This window comes from Tamandua tetradactyla, chromosome 23 (assembly GCF_023851605.1).
Source record: "Tamandua tetradactyla isolate mTamTet1 chromosome 23, mTamTet1.pri, whole genome shotgun sequence".
NCBI classification, from domain to species: domain Eukaryota; kingdom Metazoa; phylum Chordata; class Mammalia; order Pilosa; family Myrmecophagidae; genus Tamandua; species Tamandua tetradactyla.
This window is the reverse complement of record NC_135349.1, coordinates 52,758,360-52,776,743: the sequence shown is the minus strand read 5'-3', so window position 1 is coordinate 52,776,743 and position 18,384 is coordinate 52,758,360. Positions and strand designations below refer to the sequence as shown.

The following is an 18,384-nucleotide window of genomic DNA, read 5'->3' as shown; positions in this document are numbered from 1 at the left end:
AAAGAATTCCCTTGTATCTTTTACCCAGACTTGCCATTTTGTCCCATTTGCTTGTCATTTCTGGTGTGGGCATTCTCTTGCCCTCTGCATATTTGTTATATGTTACATGTATCTGTATTTTCCCCACCTCCAGAACCAGTTCAAACATAATGTCTCTTTATTCCTAAATATGTCAGCTGATATTTTCTAAGGACAAGAACATTCTCTTTGGTGACTACAGTACAGTTGTTAGAATCAGGACATTTACTATTGATGCAGTACCATTATATTGTCTGTCACATTTCTTCAGTTGTCTTATAATGTTATGTACAGTGTCCCCCCTTCCCTCTCCTCCGCATCCTGGTCCTGGATCTAGTCCAGGGTTGTGCATTGCATTTGCTTTTATCTTTAGGCCTCCTTAAGCAGAGTAGTTAAGACCTTGTCTCTTAATACATTTCTGAAGATTACAGATCAGTTGTTTTGCAGACTGTCCCTCAATTTGAATTTATTTGATGTTTTCTCATGATAAAATTCAGATTATGCATTTTTGGCCAAAACACCAACAGAAGTGATGCCTGTTGCAGCAGACTAAGCCGGGTGAACATGTGTTTGTACACATATGTGTACATATATGCACATAGCTACATCTCTTTCCATATTCTTACCTACACGTGCGTAGATAGAGATACTGAAAAACATATACCTATGCATACCTACCTATATATATAGAGAGAGTTCCTCCTGAAACGTGTGTCCTGTCAACGCGCATACCCTAAGTCAGAAGATATCAGTTTGTCCCCTAATTGGCGACGTTAAATTTGATCATTCTCATATGATTAAAGTAGTGTCCTCCAGGTTTCTCTACTATAAAGTTTCTTTTTTTCCCATTTGAAATTAATGGGTAATTTGTGGGGAGACACCTTGAGATTACATTAATATCCTTTCCTCATCAAACTTCTTTCCCCCCCAAGTTTTAGCCTCCTTTAATCATTCTGGCCTCATGGTCATTGCTGTGATTGGTTGCACAGTGGTGATTTTCTAATCCAGCATCTCTTATGCATTTATTGGTTAGCATAAAGTTCCCTTCCCAATTACTTATTCAATTCTTTATGTCAGTATGAACCCTTATGTCAGTATGAAATCTTATTTTATTTACTGGATTATAATCAGTATTATTAACTTCGATACTTAGATTGTCCTTGATTTGGCCAGAAGTCCTTTCAGTCTAGTGCCTGTGTCGATATGTTCCCACCATTTTTTTTTTATTAATTAAAAAAATTAACTAACAACATTTAGAAATCATTCCATTCTACATATACAATCAGTAATTCTTAATATCATCACATAGATGCATATTCATCATTTCTTAGTACATTTGCATCGATTTAGAAAAAATAGAAAAACAGCAGAAAAAGAAATAAAACGATAATAGAGAGAAAAAAATAAAAAAAAAACTATACCTCAGATGCAGCTTCATTCAGTGTTTTAACATAATCATATTACAATTAGGTAGTATTGTGCTGTCCATTTCTGAGTTTTTGTATCCAGTCTTGTTGCACAGTCTGTATCCCTTCAGCTCCAATTACCCATTATCTTACCCTTTTTCTATCTCCTGATGGTCTCTGTTACCAATGACATATTCCAAGTTTATTCTCTAATGTCGGTTCACATCAGTGGGACCATACAGTATTTGTCCTTTAGTTTTTGGCTAGTCTCACTCAGCATAATGTTCTCTAGGTCCATCCATGTTATTACATGCTTCATAAGTTTATTCTGTCTTAAAGCTGCATAATATTCCATCATATGTATATACCACAGTTTGTTTAGCCACTTGTCTGTCGATGGACATTTTGGCTGTTTCCATCTCTTTGCAATTGTAAATAATGCTGGTATAAACATTGGTGTGCAAATGTCCATTTGTGTCTTTGCCCTTAAGTCCTCTGAATAGATACCTAGCAATGGTATTGCTGGGTCGTATGGCAATTCTATATTCAGCTTTTTGAGGAACCGCCAAACTGCCTTCCACAGTGGTTGCACCATTTGACATTCCCACCAACAGTGAGTAAGTGTGCCTCTTTCTCCACATCCTCTCCAGCGCTTGTCATTTTCTGTTTTGTTGATAATGGCCATTCTGGTGGGTGTGAGGTGATATCTCATTGTGGTTTTGATGTGCATTTCTCTAATGGCCAGGGACATTGAGCATCTCTTCATGTGCCTTTTGGCCATTTGTATTTCTTCTTCTGAGAGGTGTCTGTTCAAGTCTTTTTCCCATTTTGTAATTGGATTGGCTGTCTTTTTGTTGTTGAGTTGAACAATCTCTTTATAAATTCTGGATACTAGACCTTTATCTGATATGTCGTTTCCAAATATTGTCTCCCATTGTGTAGGCTGTCTTTCTACTTTCTTGATGAAGTTCTTTGATGCACAAAAGTGTTTAATTTTGAGGAGCTCCTATTTATTTATTTCTTTCTTCAGAGCTCTTGCTTTAGGTTTAAGGTCCATAAATCCGCCTCCAATTGTAAGATTCATAAGATATCTCCCTACCATTTCCTCTAACTGTTTTATGGTCTTAGACCTGATGTTTAAATCTTTGATCCATTTTGAGTTAACTTTTGTATAGGGTGTGAGATATGGGTCCTCTTTCATTCTTTTGCATATGGATATCCAGTTCTCTAGGCACCATTTATTGAAGAGACTGTTCTGTCCCAGGTTACTTGGCTTGACTGCCTTATCAAAGATCAAATGTCCATAGATGAGAGGGTCTATATCTGAGCACTCTATTCGATTCCATTGGTCGATATATCTATCTTTATGCCAGTACCATGCTATTTTGACCACTGTGGCTTCATAATATGCCTTAAAGTCAGGCAGCGTGAGACCTCCAGCTTCGTTTTTTTTCCTCAAGATACTTTTAGCAATTCGGGGCACCCTGCCCTTCCAGATAAATTTGCTTATTGGTTTTTCTATTTCTGAAAAATAAGCTGTTGGGATTTTGATTGGTATTGCATTGAATCTGTAAATCAATTTAGGTAGAATTGACATCTTAACTATATTTAGTCTTCCAATCCATGAACACGGTATGCCCTTGCATCTATTTAGGTCTTCTGTGATTTCTTTTAACAGTTTTTTGTAGTTTTCTTTGTATAGGTTTTTTGTCTCTTTAGTTAAATTTATTCCTAGGTATTTTATTCTTTTAGTTGCAATTGTAAATGGAATTCGTTTCTTGATTTCCCCCTCAGATTGTTCGTTGCTAGTGTATAGAAACACTACCGATTTTTGAATGTTGATCATGTAACCTGCTACTTTGCTGTACTCATTTATTAGCTCTAGTAGTTTTGCTGTGGATTTTTCAGGGTTTTCGACATATAGTATCATGTCATCTGCAAACAGTGATAGTTTTACTTTTTCCTTTCCAATTTTGATGCCTTGTATTTCTTTTTCTTGTCTAATTGCTCTGGCTAGAACCTCCAACACGATGTTGAATAACAGTGGTGATAGTGGACATCCTTGTCTTGTTCCTGATCTTAGGGGGAAAGTTTTCAATTTTTCCCCATTGAGGATGATATTAGCTGTGGGTTTTTCATATATTCCCTCTATCATTTTAAGGAGGTTCCTTTCTATTCCTATCCTTTGAAGTGTTTTCAACAGGAAAGGATGTTGAATCTTGTCAAATGCTTTCTCTGCATCAATTGAGATGATCATGTGGTTTTTCTGCTTTGATTTGTTGATACGGTGTATTACATTAATTGATTTTCTTATGTTGAACCATCCTTGCATACCTGGGATGATTCCTACTTGGTCATGATGTATAATTCTTTTAATGTGTTGCTGGATTCGATTTGCTAGAATTTTGTTGAGGATTTTTGCATCTATATTCATTAGAGAGATTGGTCTGTAGTTTTCTTTTTTTGTAATATCTTTGCCTGGTTTTGGTATGAGGGTGATGTTGGCTTCATAGAATGAATTAGGTAGCTTTCCTTCCACTTCGATTTTTTTGAAGAGTTTGAGGAGAGTTGGTACTAATTCTTTCTGGAATGTTTGGTAGAATTCACATGTGAAGCCGTCTGGTTCTGGACTTTTCTTTTTAGAAAGCTTTTGAATGACTGATTCAATTTCTTTACTTGTGATTGGTTTGTTGAGATCATCTATTTCTTCTTGAGTCAAAGTTGGTTATTCATGCCTTTCTAAGAACTTGTCCATTTCATCTACATTGTTGTATTTATTAGCATAAAGTTGTTCATAGTATCCTGTTATTACCTCCTTTATTTCTGTGAGGTCTGTGATTATGTCTCCTCTTCCATTTCTGATCTTATTTATTTGCGTCCTCTCTCTTCTTTTTGTCAATCTTGCTAAGGGCCCATCAATCTTGTTGATTTTCTCATAGAACCAACTTCTGGTCTTATTGATTTTCTCTATTGTTTTCATGTTCTCAATTTCATTTATTTCTGCTCTAATCTTTGTTATTTCTTTCCTTTTGCTTGCTTTGGGGTTAGTTTGCTGATCTTTCTCACCATTTTTTTTTTTTGATGCTCTGCAGTGGGGTCACATTTCATTCTTTTTCCATGTGCATATCCCTTTATCACAGCACCAGTTGAAGTGTTTTTTGTTCATTTTTTTGGAGTGCATGGGCTGGAAATTGAACCCAGGTCTCCCGCTTGGCAGACTAGAATTCTACCACTGAACTACTCATGTACTCCTGTTCCCACCATTTTTTCAGTTCTTCCTTTCTTTCGGTCTCAATAAGATATTCTAGGCTTAGCTTGGTTTTTTTTTCTGCACAGCTCTCACACCAGCCATTTCTCCTAGGAGCCCTGGTTCCTGTTAGTGTTGATTGATATTTAGAAACCAAGGCCTGTGCTCTAGGTGTACTCATTGCTGCTGGGGTGTTGTTGCTTCTGTGCTCTCACAGCAGACTAAGCCAGGGTGAACATGTGTATATGTGTTTGTGCACATACATGTGCATACATGCACGTAGCTACATCTCTTTCCATATTCTTACCTACACATACATAGATAGAGATACTGAAAAACCCTCATCTGTGCATACCTACCTATACATATATATGAGTTCCTCCTGAAACTTCCAATTCCAGTCTTTAGTACTACAAGATTAATTTCAGTCTTCTGCCTAACCATGGCCATATTTGTAACTTTTTCCTCTAACAGAGAGAAATCTGACTCTGATTATCTCAATATATTTACTCATTTGCTCAATTCTAGAACACACAAAAAGTAGTTTCAGAATTGTTAACTCATACCACTGCAAAAAAACAATCCTACTTACTGGCATTCAATATTTGTTTAGAGTTCTTTTTTGCATTTAGATTGAGGGTGTATAATAAAAAATACCAGATTCAGAATTACTTGGGTGGGTTCTTTTTTAACCCCTTCACTGTGATTACAGTATTTATTTGGAATAGTTTCATTTGATCGTGTTTGTATCCCCTTTAGACGGTTTCCTTTTTAAGGGAGCAAGGAACACGTCTACCACCACGTTTACATGTATGTGTGTATCAGTCGGACAATTGTTTTTTTTTTTTTTTTTTTATTTATTATTTATTTATTTATTTTTATTAATTAAAAAAAGAATTAACAAAACAATTAGAAATCATTCCAATCTACATGTACAATCAGTAATTCTTAATAACATCACATAGTTGCATATTCATCACTTCTTAGTACATTTGCATCGATTTAGAAAAAGAAATAAAAAGACAACAGAATAAGAATTAAAACAATAATAGAAAGAAAAAAAAACAAAAAAAAAACAAAAACAAAAAACCTATACCTCACATGCAGCTTCATTCAGTGTTTTAACATAATTGCATTACAATTGGGTAGTATTGTGCTGTCCATTTGGGAGTTTTTATATCCAGTCCCGTTGTACAGTCTGTATCCCTTCATCTCCAATTATCCCTTCTCTTTTTTTTTTTTTTTAATTAACGGAAAAAAAGAAATTAACCCAACATTTAGAGATCATACCATTCTACACATGCAATCATTAATTCTTAACATCATCACATAGCTGCATGATCATCATTTCTTAGTACATTTGCATTGGTTTAGAAGAACTAGCGACATAACCGAAAAAGATATAGAATGTTAATATAGAGAAAAAAATAAAAGTAATAATAGTAAAATCAAAACAAAACAAAACAAAACAAAAACCTATAGCTCAGATGCAGCTTCATTCAGTGTTTTAACATGATTACTTTACAATTAGGTATTATTGTGCTGTCCATCTTTGAGTTTTTGTATCTAGTCCTGTTGCACAGTCTGTATCCCTTCAGCTTCAAATACCCATTGTCTTACCCTGTTTCTAACTCCTGCTGAACTCTGTTACCAATGACATATTTCAAGTTTATTCTCGAATGTCCGTTCACATCAGTGGGACCATACAGTATTTGTCCTTTAGTTTTTGGCTGGATTCACTCAGCATAATATTCTCTAGGTCCATCCATGTTATTACATGGTTCATAAGTTTATCTTGTCTTAAAGCTGCATAATATTCCATCGTATGTATATACCACAGTTTGTTTAGCCACTCTTCTGTTGATGGAGATTTTGGCTGTTTCCATCTCTTTGCAATTGTAAATAATGCTGCTATAAACATTGGTGTGCAAATGTCCGTTTGTGTCTTTGCCCTTAAGTCCTTTGAGTAGATACCTAGCAATGGTATTGCTGGGTCGTATGGCAATTCTATATTCAGCTTTTTGAGGAACCGCCAAACTGCCTTCCACAGTGGTTGCACCATTTGACATTCCCACCAACAGTGGATAAGTGTGCCTCTTTCTCCGCATCCTCTCCAGCACTTGTCATTTTCTGTTTTGTTGATAATGGCCATTCTGGTGGGTGTGAGATGATATCTCATTGTGGTTTTGATTTGCATTTCTCTAATGGCCAGGGACATTGAGCATCTCTTCATGTGCCTCTTGGCCATCCGTATTTCCTCTTCTGAGAGGTGTCTGTTCAAGTCTTTTTCCCATTTTGTAATTGGGTTGGCTGTCTTTTTGTTGTTGAGATGAACAATCTCTTTATAAATTCTGGATACTAGACCTTTATCTGATATATCATTTCCAAATATTGTCTCCCATTGTGAAGGCTGTCTTTCTACTTTCTTGATGAAGTTCTTTGATGCACAAAAGTGTTTAAATTTGAGGAGTTCCCATTTATTTATTTCCTTCTTCAGTGCTCTTGCTTTAGGTTTAAGGTCCATAAAACCGCCTCCAGTTGTAAGATCCATAAGATATCTCCCAACATTTTCCTCTAACTGTTTTATGGTCTTAGACCTAATGTTTAGATCTTTGATCCATTTTGAGTTAACTTTTGTATAGGGTGTGAGAGATGGGTCTTCTTTCATTCTTTTGCAAATGGATATCCAGTTCTCTAGGCACCATTTATTGAAGAGACTGCTCTGTCCCAGGTGAGTTGGCTTGACTGCCTTATCAAAGATCAAATGTCCATAGATGAGAGGGTCTATATCTGAGCACTCTATTCGATTCCATTGGTCGATATATCTATCTTTATGCCAATACCATGCTGTTTTGACCACTGTGGCTTCATAATATGCCGGACAATTGTTTTTAAGTCCTTAAAAAACTGAAACATAAGTTTCTGATAATCCCACTGCTTTAGGATTTTAATATGTTTCCTGCCAGTTTTCTCTTTTAGATATATAATAGCTATTGTTTAACATTTTTCATTGTAAAATATAACATGTATACAAAACAAAGAAAGAAAAAGCAATAATTTTCAAAGCACACTTCAACAAGTGGTTACAGAACAGATCTCAGAGTCTGTTATGTGTTACCATTCCAGCATTTCAGATTTTTCTTTCTAGCTACTCCAAAACACTGGAAGCTAGAAGGAATATTAATAGAACAATTCAGCAGTCATACTCATTTCTTAAATCCTGTTTTTTCTGTTATACCTCCTCCTGCTCTGATACCTCTCTTAGTCTATAGGGATCTTTAGGCAATGCTCGTTCTGACTTTTTCATGTTGAGAAGGGGTATTAACACTAAAGGATGGGGGATGTAATTAATTGGTAATCCTGGAGAGGCTGGTCCCTCTCAGTTTCAGGATTTATCTGACCTAGGAACCTTCCAGGAATTATATGTTCCAGGAAGGAAAACCTAGTGCATGAAGCCTTTATAGAATCTCAGTTTGAGACCTAGGTGTTCTTTTTTTTTTTTTTTTTTTTTGTAAACAACAAACATGCAAACATTTTTTTTTTTTTTAACATGGGTAGGCACCGGGAATCGAACTCAGGTCCTCTGGCATGGCAGGCAAGCATTCTTGCCTGCTGAGCCACTGTGGCCCTCCCTTTGCAAACATTCTTGACATGGTTACAATTAATGGCTCACAATGTCATCACATAGTTGTGAATTCATCACCATGAGCATTATTTTGGTAATGTGGGACATTTGCATCTCTCCAGCAAAAGAAAGAAAAAAGGAAAAACCCATACATGCCATACCCCTTACCCCTCCCTCTTGTTGACCACTAGTATTTCAGTCTCCTCAATTTATTTTAACCTTTGTTTCCCTATTATTTGTTTATTTCTTATCTCTTATCCGTATTTTTCACTCATCTGTCCATACTGTAAATAAAAGGAGCATCAGACACAAGGTTTTCATAACCACACAGTCACATTACAAAAGCCAAATCATTATACAGTCATCTTCAAGAAACATGGCTACTGGAACACAGCTTTACAGTTTCAGGTACTTACTTCCCTCTAGCCACTCTAATATACTGTTAACTAAAAAGGGGATATCTATATAATGCGTAAGAATAATCTCCAGGATAACCTTTTGACTCCGTTTGAAAACTCTCAGCCACTGACACTTTATTTTGTCTCATTTTTCTCTTCCCCTTTTTGGTCGAGAAGGTTTTCTCAAACCCTTGTTGCCAAGTCCCAGCTTATCCTAGGATTTCTGTCCCACATTACCAGGGAGGTTTACACTCCTGGAAGTCATGTTCCACGTAGAGGGGGGAGGATAGTGAGTTTGATTGCTGTGTTGGCTGCGAGAGAAAGGCCACATCTGAGAAACAAGAGGTTCTCTGGGGGTGACTAATTTTAAGTAGGTTTAGCCTGTCCTTTGCAGGGATAAGTTTCATAGGGGCAAACCCCAAGATTGAGGGCTCGGCCTGTTGAATTGGTTGTTCCCACCTAAGTGTTCTTAGAGTCAACGGGAGTGATGTTGGTTGGGGTTTAGCAAACTACGGCAATTAGCACTGTGTAACTAAAGCTTGCATAGGAGTAGTCTCTTGACTTATTTGTTCTGTCTTGGCCACTGATGCCTTATTTTATTACATTTCTTTTCCCCCTTTTGGTTCAGAAGGCATTGTATTTCCACAGTGTGTGGGCCAGACTCATCCCCAGAAGTCACACCCTGCACTGTCAAGGAAATTTTCACCCTTGAATGACATGTGCCACATAGGGGAGAAGCTAATAATTCTCCTTACAGAGTTAGGCTTAGAGAGAGGCCACATCTGACAAACAAAGGAGATTTCCTGGAAGCAACACTTAGGCCTTGTTATAGGTATTCTTAGCTTCTCCCCTACAGAAATAAGTTTCATAAGGGCAAGCCTCAAAATCAAGGGCTTGGCCTATTGAGAGTCCTCTGTGGATGAGAGGGTGACTGGGTTTCCCAGGTGGTAAAGTTTAATAGTTCCATAAATATCCCCCCCCCCACACACACACTTTGGAACCTCAAGGGACTCTACCAGTAGTGTTTAACTATCAGCCCACCGTAGTCCGAGATCTCGGTAGATATTAAGCTAGAGAATTAACAAGGCCTTGTTCCCGTTCTGGTTTCCAGGAGTTTGGGTTGTTTAAATGAGCTGTCCAGACAGGTTGATTTAGATCATGTGTTACCAAAAATTTAGTTTCTAGACATAATAAACCTCTTTGCCTTTTGTCTCCTATAGTAGGTGAAGTTCTAGAGTACTTTTTTTTTGCATGGGCAGGCATCGGGAATCAAACCCGTCTCTGGCATGGCAGGCAAGAATTCTGCCTGCTGAGCCACCATGGCCTGCCCTTTAGAGTTTATTTTTTACCCTGTGTTCTGATTTACCTGAGATCCAGCCAGATCGGCTTTACTTTTAAACTCTAATTGAGGCTTGATCTCTTTTTCAGTTACTTGAACTGTTATTTATATAATAGTTATTTTTTAATAGATAATACATACAAGTCATAAAAGATTCATCAAGTATAAATTGTTAACAGTGTAAAAAAAGTCTTTCCTCTTCCGAATTTTTGGCCTTTGAATTCCACGTCCCAGAGGCAGCCTCTAGTCATCATTTCTTGAGGAGCCTTCTAGGTGGGGATCCTGTGTGTGTGTTCATGTGTGCATTGTTTTATACTAAAGGTAGAATATAGTTATCACTGTTTTGTGTCTCGATTTTTGTTTTCTTTTGTTTCCATTTCCCAATCTCCATCTTTTTAATGGCTTTGGTATTTCTTTATATGAGTATATCATGATTGAGCCAGGCTCAATAAGCCAGGCTTATTGATTCTTAGATTCTTCCCATCTTTTCCTATTACAGACACTGAATACCTTTGCATTTTCTTATTTTTCCATGTGTAAGTATCTATTATGTGAGAAGTTGAACATCTTTTCTAAGATGTGAGAGTTTTTTCCTTGTGAATTGAATTCATATCTTTTATTCCTTCTACTGGGTGATTCTATTGGGTCTATCTCTTATTTGTTTGTAGAAACTTTTATAAATTAAGTGAGCTAGCCCTTTTTCAGTGATTTGGATTTTTTCCTGGTTTGTCATTTGTCTTTTCACTTTTTATGTGTTTTTGGCTATATATGCATAATTTACCACATAGTTGAATCTGTAATATACAGAGTTTTTTCTTACTTTTCACTTAATTATTTTAATATGAACGTTTTTCTCAGTCTCTGGATATTTTTATTTATTTTTTAAAATTAATTAATTTATTTTTTGCATGGGCAGGAACCAGGAATTGGACCTGGGTCTCCAGCATGGCAGGCAAAAACTGTGCCTGCTGAGCCACCATGGCCCACCCTTTTATTTATTTGTTTGTTTTTATTTTTTAATTTTTTCTAAGTGTTTGGATATTTTTAAGTGTTTTTAATAAATGAATATTTGTCCACTAATTGGTATATCTTACCTATAAATACTCCCATTGATAAAAAAGATCATTTGAATCTTAAAGAATGTGAGATTGAGGATTATGTTCCTCTAGAGGGTGGTCTTGGAGAAGAGGATTCCTGTGGCTGACTCGACTCCCTGCAGTTTTATAAGCTGGGGTCCTCTCATTGCTTGATTCTCAGTTTTCTTACCTAAAATTCCCAGTTCTCTCCCACTCCCAGGGTCCTTTCTCCAAGGCCCTGAATTGTTGTGATTTTTTTATTTTTTAACATTTCTGAAGTGAACATTGAAATAAGATAGACAGTAAGGAAGATGGTGGCTTAGCAATGCACGCGTTTTAGTTCATCCTCCAGAACAACTACTAAATAACCAGAAACAGTACAGAACAGCTCCTGGGGCCACGTCAGTGGCCGGACACATAGTGTACCCCAGTCTGGACCAGCTAGACCAGCTGCAAGCCTCCCCAGAACTGTGAATTCCCCAAGCCGCGTGGCCGGCGCCCCTCCCCCACAGGCTGCTTCCCAGAGGGAAAGGAAAGAGACTTTACCAGCAGCAGGGGCTGAGCCCAACCAAACACCAATTGTGGCATTAATTGACGAATTCTGACTACTAAAAATAGGCCCCCAGCTCAGGTGAACCTGGTCAAAGGGGAGGTCGATCATTTTTGCCCCGACTCCAAGGGGGCAGGGCTGACAGAAAAAGAAAAACAAATGAAGGAAACAGGTTTTTGTGGCTGTGTTTCTACAAAGGCTTGACTGCCTTAGGATTCAGTGGCAGGGCTTCTCAGGCTGCAACTGCCCCAGGCATAGGCAGAAAGAAGCTTGTTTGAGGGCTTGTCTCGAGCCTGTGCCTTCCCCAGGGGAGGGGTGAAGCCCAACTCAGGCGGAATCCCTCCCTTAAGGAACTCAGACACCAGGGCTTGATAATTTGAAGCCATTAATACCAGCCTACAACCTCTCCTCTGTCTCCACCACGCCCCCAGCAGGGAGAGTCTGCCAAAGTTAAAGGTACCGCATCATCTTATGCTGGTGGGACCTGCAGGCAGACAAGCGCCACCTACTGGGCAGGAAAAGAAAAACAGAGTCCAGAAACTGCACAGGAAAGTCTTTCAAGCTGCTGGGTCTCACCCTCAGGGAAAATTGACACAGGGGTCTGTAATACCTAAGCACACCCTCCTAAGGGTGGGGGGGGGGGGCGAGGCACCATACAAGCAGGGCAAGAAACAAGAAAACAAAAACTGAAAATTTCTCCTCTGTTAAACAAAACCTAAGCTAGAGGTCCAGAATAAACTGAACTGAATGTCAAAGAACAGATAGACAACAAATCCATCCAGCAAGAACACCCTAGGTAAAGGAAGTGAAAGCAATCTCCGGAATTAACTAGTTAAGGTAATTAAATGTCTAGATGCCAGCAAAAAATAACAAATCACACCGGGAAAATTGAAGATACGGCCCAATCAAAGGAACAAACCAACAATTCAAATGAGATACAGGAGCTGAAGCAATTAATTCAGAATATATGAACAGACATGGAGAACCTCATCAAAAACCAAATCAATGAATTGAGGGAGGATATGAAGAAGGTGAGGACTGAACAAGAAGAAGAAATGGAAAGTCTGAAAAAACAAATCACGGAACTTATGGGCATGAAACACACAGTAGAAGAGATGAAAAAAACAATGGAAACCTACAATGGTAGATTTCGAGAGGCAGAAAATAGGATTAGTGAACTGGAGGATGAAACATCTGAAATCTGACAAGAAACAGAAACTATAGGGGAAAAAATGGAAAAATATGAGCCGGGACTCAGGGAATTGAATGACAATGTGAAGCGCATAAATATACGTGTTGTTGGTGTCCCAGAAGGAGAAGAGAAAGGAAAAGGAAGAGAGAAACTAATGGAGAAAATTATCACTGAAAATTTCCCAACTCTTTGAAAGACTTAAAATTACAGATCCAAGAAGTGCAGCGTACCCCAAAGAGAATAGACCCAAATAGACGTACTCCAAGACACTTACTAATCAGAATGTCAGAGGTCAAAGAGAAAGAGAGAATCTTGAAAGCAGCAAGAGAAAAGCAATCCATCACATACAAAGGAAACCTAATAAGGCTATGCATAGATTTCTCACCAGAAACCATGGAGGCAAGAAGACAGTGGGATGATATATTTAAATTACTAAGAGATAAAAACTGCCAACCAAGAATTCTATATCCAGCAAAATTGTCCTTCAAAAATGAGGGAGAAATTAAAACATTCTCAGACAAAAAATCACCAAGAGAATTTGTGACCAAGAGACCAGCTCTGCAAGGAATACTAAAGGGAACACTAGAGACAGATACGAAAAGACAGAAGAGAGAGGTGTGGAGGAAAGTGTAGAAAGGAAGACTATGAGTAAAGGTAAAAAGAAGGAAAATTAGATATGACATATAAAATCCAAAAAGCAAAATGGTAGGAGAAAGTACTACCTGTATAGTAATAACACTAAATGTTAATGGATTAAACTCCCCAATCAAAAGACATACACTGGCAGAATGGATTAAAAAACAGAACCCATCTATGTGCTGTCTACAGGAAACATAGGTGAACATAGGTTGAAAGTGAAAGGTTGGGAAAAGATATTTCATGCAAATAACAATCAGAAAAGAGCAGGAATAGCGATACTAATATCTAACAAATTAGATTTCAAATGTAAAACAGTTAAAAGAGATAAAAAAGGATACTATGTATTAATAAAAGGAACAGTTCAACAAGAAGACATAACAATCATAAATATTTATGCACCGAACCAGAATGCTCCAAAATACCTGCAGCAAACACTGAAAACCCTGAAAAGAGAAATAGACACATCTACCATGAGAGTTGGAGACTTCAATTCACCACTCTCATCAATGGACAGTACATCTAGACAGAATATCAGTAAAGAAACAGAGAATTTGAATAATATAATAAATGAGCTAGGCTTAACGGACATTTATAGAACATTACACCCCACAACAGCAGGATACACCTTTTTCTCAAGTGCTCACAGATCATTCTCGAGGATAGACCATATGCTGGGTCACAAAGCAAGCCTCAATAAATTTAAAAAGATTGAAATCATACAAAACATTTTCTCAGATCATAAAGCAATGAAGTTGGAAATCAATAATAGGCAGAGTGCCAGAAAATTCACAGATATGTGGAGGCTCAATAACACACTGTTAAACAACCAGTGGGTCAAGGAAGAAATTACAAGAGAAATCAGTAAATATCTCGAGGCAAATGAAAATGAAAACACAACACATCAAAACTTATGGGATGCAGCAAAGGCAGTGCTAAGAGGGAAATTTATTGCCCTAAATGCCTATATCAAAAAAGAAGAAAGGGCAAAAATTGAGGAATTAACTGTCCACTTGGAAGAACTAGAGAAAGAACAGCAAACTAACCCCAAAGCAAGCAAAAGGAAAGAAATAACAAAGATTAGAGCAGAAATAAATAAAATTGAGAACATGAAAACAGTTGAGAAAATCAATAAAACCTGAAGGTGGTTCTATGAGAAGATCAGTAAGATTGATGGACCCTTAGGAAGATTGACAAAAAGATGAAGAGAGAGGATGCAAATAAATAAGATCAGATATGGAAGAGGAGACATAACCACTGACCCCACAGAAATAAAGGAAGTAATGACAGGATACTGTGAACAGCTTTATGCTAATAAATACAACAATGTAGATGAAATGGACAACTTCCTAGAAAGGCATGAACAACCAGCTTTGACTCGAGAAGAAATAGATGACCTCAACAAACCAATCACAATAAAGCAATTGAATCAGTCATTAAGAAACTCCCCAGAAAGAAAAGTCCAAGACCAGATGGCTTCACATGTGAATTCTACCAAACATTCCGGAAAGAATTAGTACCAATCCTGCTCAAACTTCAAAAAAAATTGACGAGGAAGGAAAGCTACCTAATTCATTCTATGAAGCCAACATCACCCTCATACCAAAGCCAGACAAAGATATTACAAAAAAAGAAAACTACAGACGAATCTCTCTAATGAATGTAGATGCAAAAATCCTCAACAAAATTCTAGCAAATCGAATCCAGCAACACATTAAAAGAATTATCCATATGACCAAGTACGATTCATCCCAGGGTATGCAAGAATGGTTCAACATAAGAAAATCAATTAATGTAGTACACCATATCAATAAATCAAAGCAGAAAAACCATGTGATCATCTCGATTGATGCAGAAAAGGCATTTGACAAAATTCAGCATCCTTTCCTGTTGAAAACACTTCAAAGGATAGGAATAGAAGGGAACTTCGTTAAAATGATGAAGGGAATATATGAAAAACCCACAGCTAATAGCATCCTCAATGGGGAAAAGCTGAAAACTTTCCCCCTAAGATCAGGAACAAGACAAGGATGTCCACTGTCACCGCTGTTATTCAACATCGTGTTGGAAGTTCTAGCCAGAGCAATCAGACAAGAAAAAGAAATACAAGGCATCAGAACTGGAAAGGAAGAAGTAAAACTCTCACTGTCTGCAGATGATATGATACTATATGTCGAAAACCCTGAAAAATCCACAGCAAAATTACTAGAGCTAATAAACGAGTACAGCAAAGTGGCAGGGTACAAGATCAACACTCAAAAATCGGTAGTGTTTCTGTACTAGCAATGAACAATCTGAGGGGGAAATCAAGAAACAAATTCCATTTACAATTGCAACCAAAAGAAAAAAATATTTAGGAATAAATTTAACTACAGATACAAAAGACCTATACAAAGAAAACTACAAGAAATTGTTAAAAGAAATCACAGAAGACCTAAGTAGGGGGAAGGGCATACCATGTTCATGGATTGGAAGACTAAATATAGTTAAGATGTCAATACTACCTAAATTGATTTACAGATTCAATGCAATACCAATCAAAATCCCAACAACTTACTTTTCAGAAATAGAAAAACCAATAAGCAAATTTATCTGGAAGGTCAGGGTGCCCCAAATAGCTAAAAGTATCCTGAGGAAAAAAAATGAAGTTGGAGGTCTCACGCTGCCTGACTTTAAGGTATATTATGAAGCTACAGTGGTCAAAACAGCATGGTACTGGCATAAAGATAGATATATTGACCAATGGAATCGAATAGAGTGTTCAGATATAAACCCTCTCATCTATAGACAATTGATCTTTGATAAGGCAGTCAAGCCAGCTCACCTGGGACACAACAGTCTATTCAATAAATGGTGCCTAGAGAACTGGATATCCATATGCAAAAGAATGAAAGAGGACCCGTATCTCACACCCTATACAAAAGTTAACTCAAAATGGATCAAAGACCTAAACATTAGGTCTAAGACCATAAAACAGAAGAAAATGTAGGGAGATATCTTATGAATCTTACAATTGGAGGTGGTTTTATGGACCTTAAACCTAAAGCAAGAGCACTGAAGCAAGAAATAAATAAATGGAAACTCCTCAAAATTAAACACTTTTGCGCATCAAAGAACTTCATCAAGAAAGTAAAAAGACAGCCTACACAATGGGAGACAATATTTGGAAATGACATATCAGATAAAGGTCTAGTATCCAGAATTTATAAAGAGATTGTTCAACTCAACAACAAAAAGACAGCCAATCCAGTTACAAAATGGGAAAAAATTACACAAAATTGTGTAATTTTGTACACAGTTACAAAAAGTGTCTTGAACAGACACTTTTCAGAAGAGGAAATACAAATGGCCAAAAGGCACATGAAGAGATGCTCAGCGTCCCTGGCCATTAGAGAAACGCAAATCAAAACCACAATGAGATATCATCTCACACCTACCAGAATGGCCATTATCAACAAAACAGAAAATGACAGGTGCTGGAGAGGATGTGGAGAAAGAGGCACACTTACTCACTGTTGGTGGAAATGTCAAATGATACAACCACTGTGGAAGGCAGTTTGGCGGTTCCTCAAAAAGCTGAATATAGAGTTGCCATATGACCCAGCAATACCATTGCTAGCTATCTACTCAAAGGACATAAGGGCAAAGTCACAAACAGACATTTGCACACCAATGTTTATAGCAGCATTATTTACAATTGTAAAGAGATGGAAACAGCCAAAATGTCCATTAACAGACGAGTGGCTAAACCAACTGTGGTATATACATACGATGGAATACTATGTAGCTGTAAGACAGAATAAAGTTATGAAGTATATAACAACATGGATGGACCTTGAGGACATTATGCTGAGTGAGATTAGCCAAAAACAAAAGGACAAATACTGTATGGTCTCACTGATATGAACTGACATTAGTGAATAAACTTGGAATATTTTGTTGATATCAGAGACCACCAGGAAATAGAAATAGGGTAAGATATTGAATAATTGGAGCTGAAGAAATACAGATTGTACAACAGGACCGAATATAAAAACTCAGAAATGGACAGCACAATAATACCTTGCTGTAATACAATTATGTTAAAACACTGAATGAAGCTGCGTGTGAGAATGATAGAGGGAGGAGGGCTGGGGGCATAAATGAAGTCAGAAACAAAGATAGATGTTAAAGATTGAGATGGTCTAATCTAGGAATGCCTAGAGTGTATAATAATAGTGACTAAATGTACAAATTTTAAAAATGTTTTTGCATGAGGAACAAAGAATGTCATTACTGCAATGTGCTGAAAATAGATGGTAATTAATTTTTTAAAATTTCACCTTATGTGTGAGACTAAAGCAAAAAATGTTTGTTTGTTACAAATTTATATTTTGACTAGTGCATTTCCTAATATAACTTATGTAAATAGTTTGATTGAATACCTTAAGTACTTGGAATCTCAGGTAGGACATGAGATTTTGTTGGTTTTTCCAGAGTGATGCCCCGATGAATCCCAGAATGATTCGATCAGTGAGTAGAAAAGTATTTGCAAAGTCCCCTTCAGGGAATGGTGAGAACGGGGAGAAATTCAACTTCCCCAAGTTGAATTCTTGATATTCTCACAAGCAGTGTGAACAACCAAAGCTATAATCTGAGTCCCCAGTCTTGGGGTTCGTTCATATGAAACTTAACCCCACAAAGGATAGGTCAAGTCTACTTAAAATTTAGGCCTAAGAGTCACCCCCAAGGGAACCTCTTTTGTTGCTCAGATGTGGCCTCTTTCTCCAGCCAACACAATAAGCAATCTCACCACCCTCCCCTGTCTACATGGAACATGACTCCCAGGAGTGTGGACTTCCTGGCAACATGGGACAGAAATCCTAGAATGAGCTGAGTCTCAGCATCAAGGGATTGA

The 18,384-nt window shown here is 37.4% G+C and overlaps 1 protein-coding gene across 3 annotated transcripts in view; it reads left to right on the top strand.

The window, feature by feature from the left end:
* DNAJA3 (DnaJ heat shock protein family (Hsp40) member A3) overlaps positions 1 to 18,384 on the top strand; it is a 60,177-nt gene that overhangs the window by 18,805 nt on the left and 22,988 nt on the right. The window lies entirely within an intron of this gene.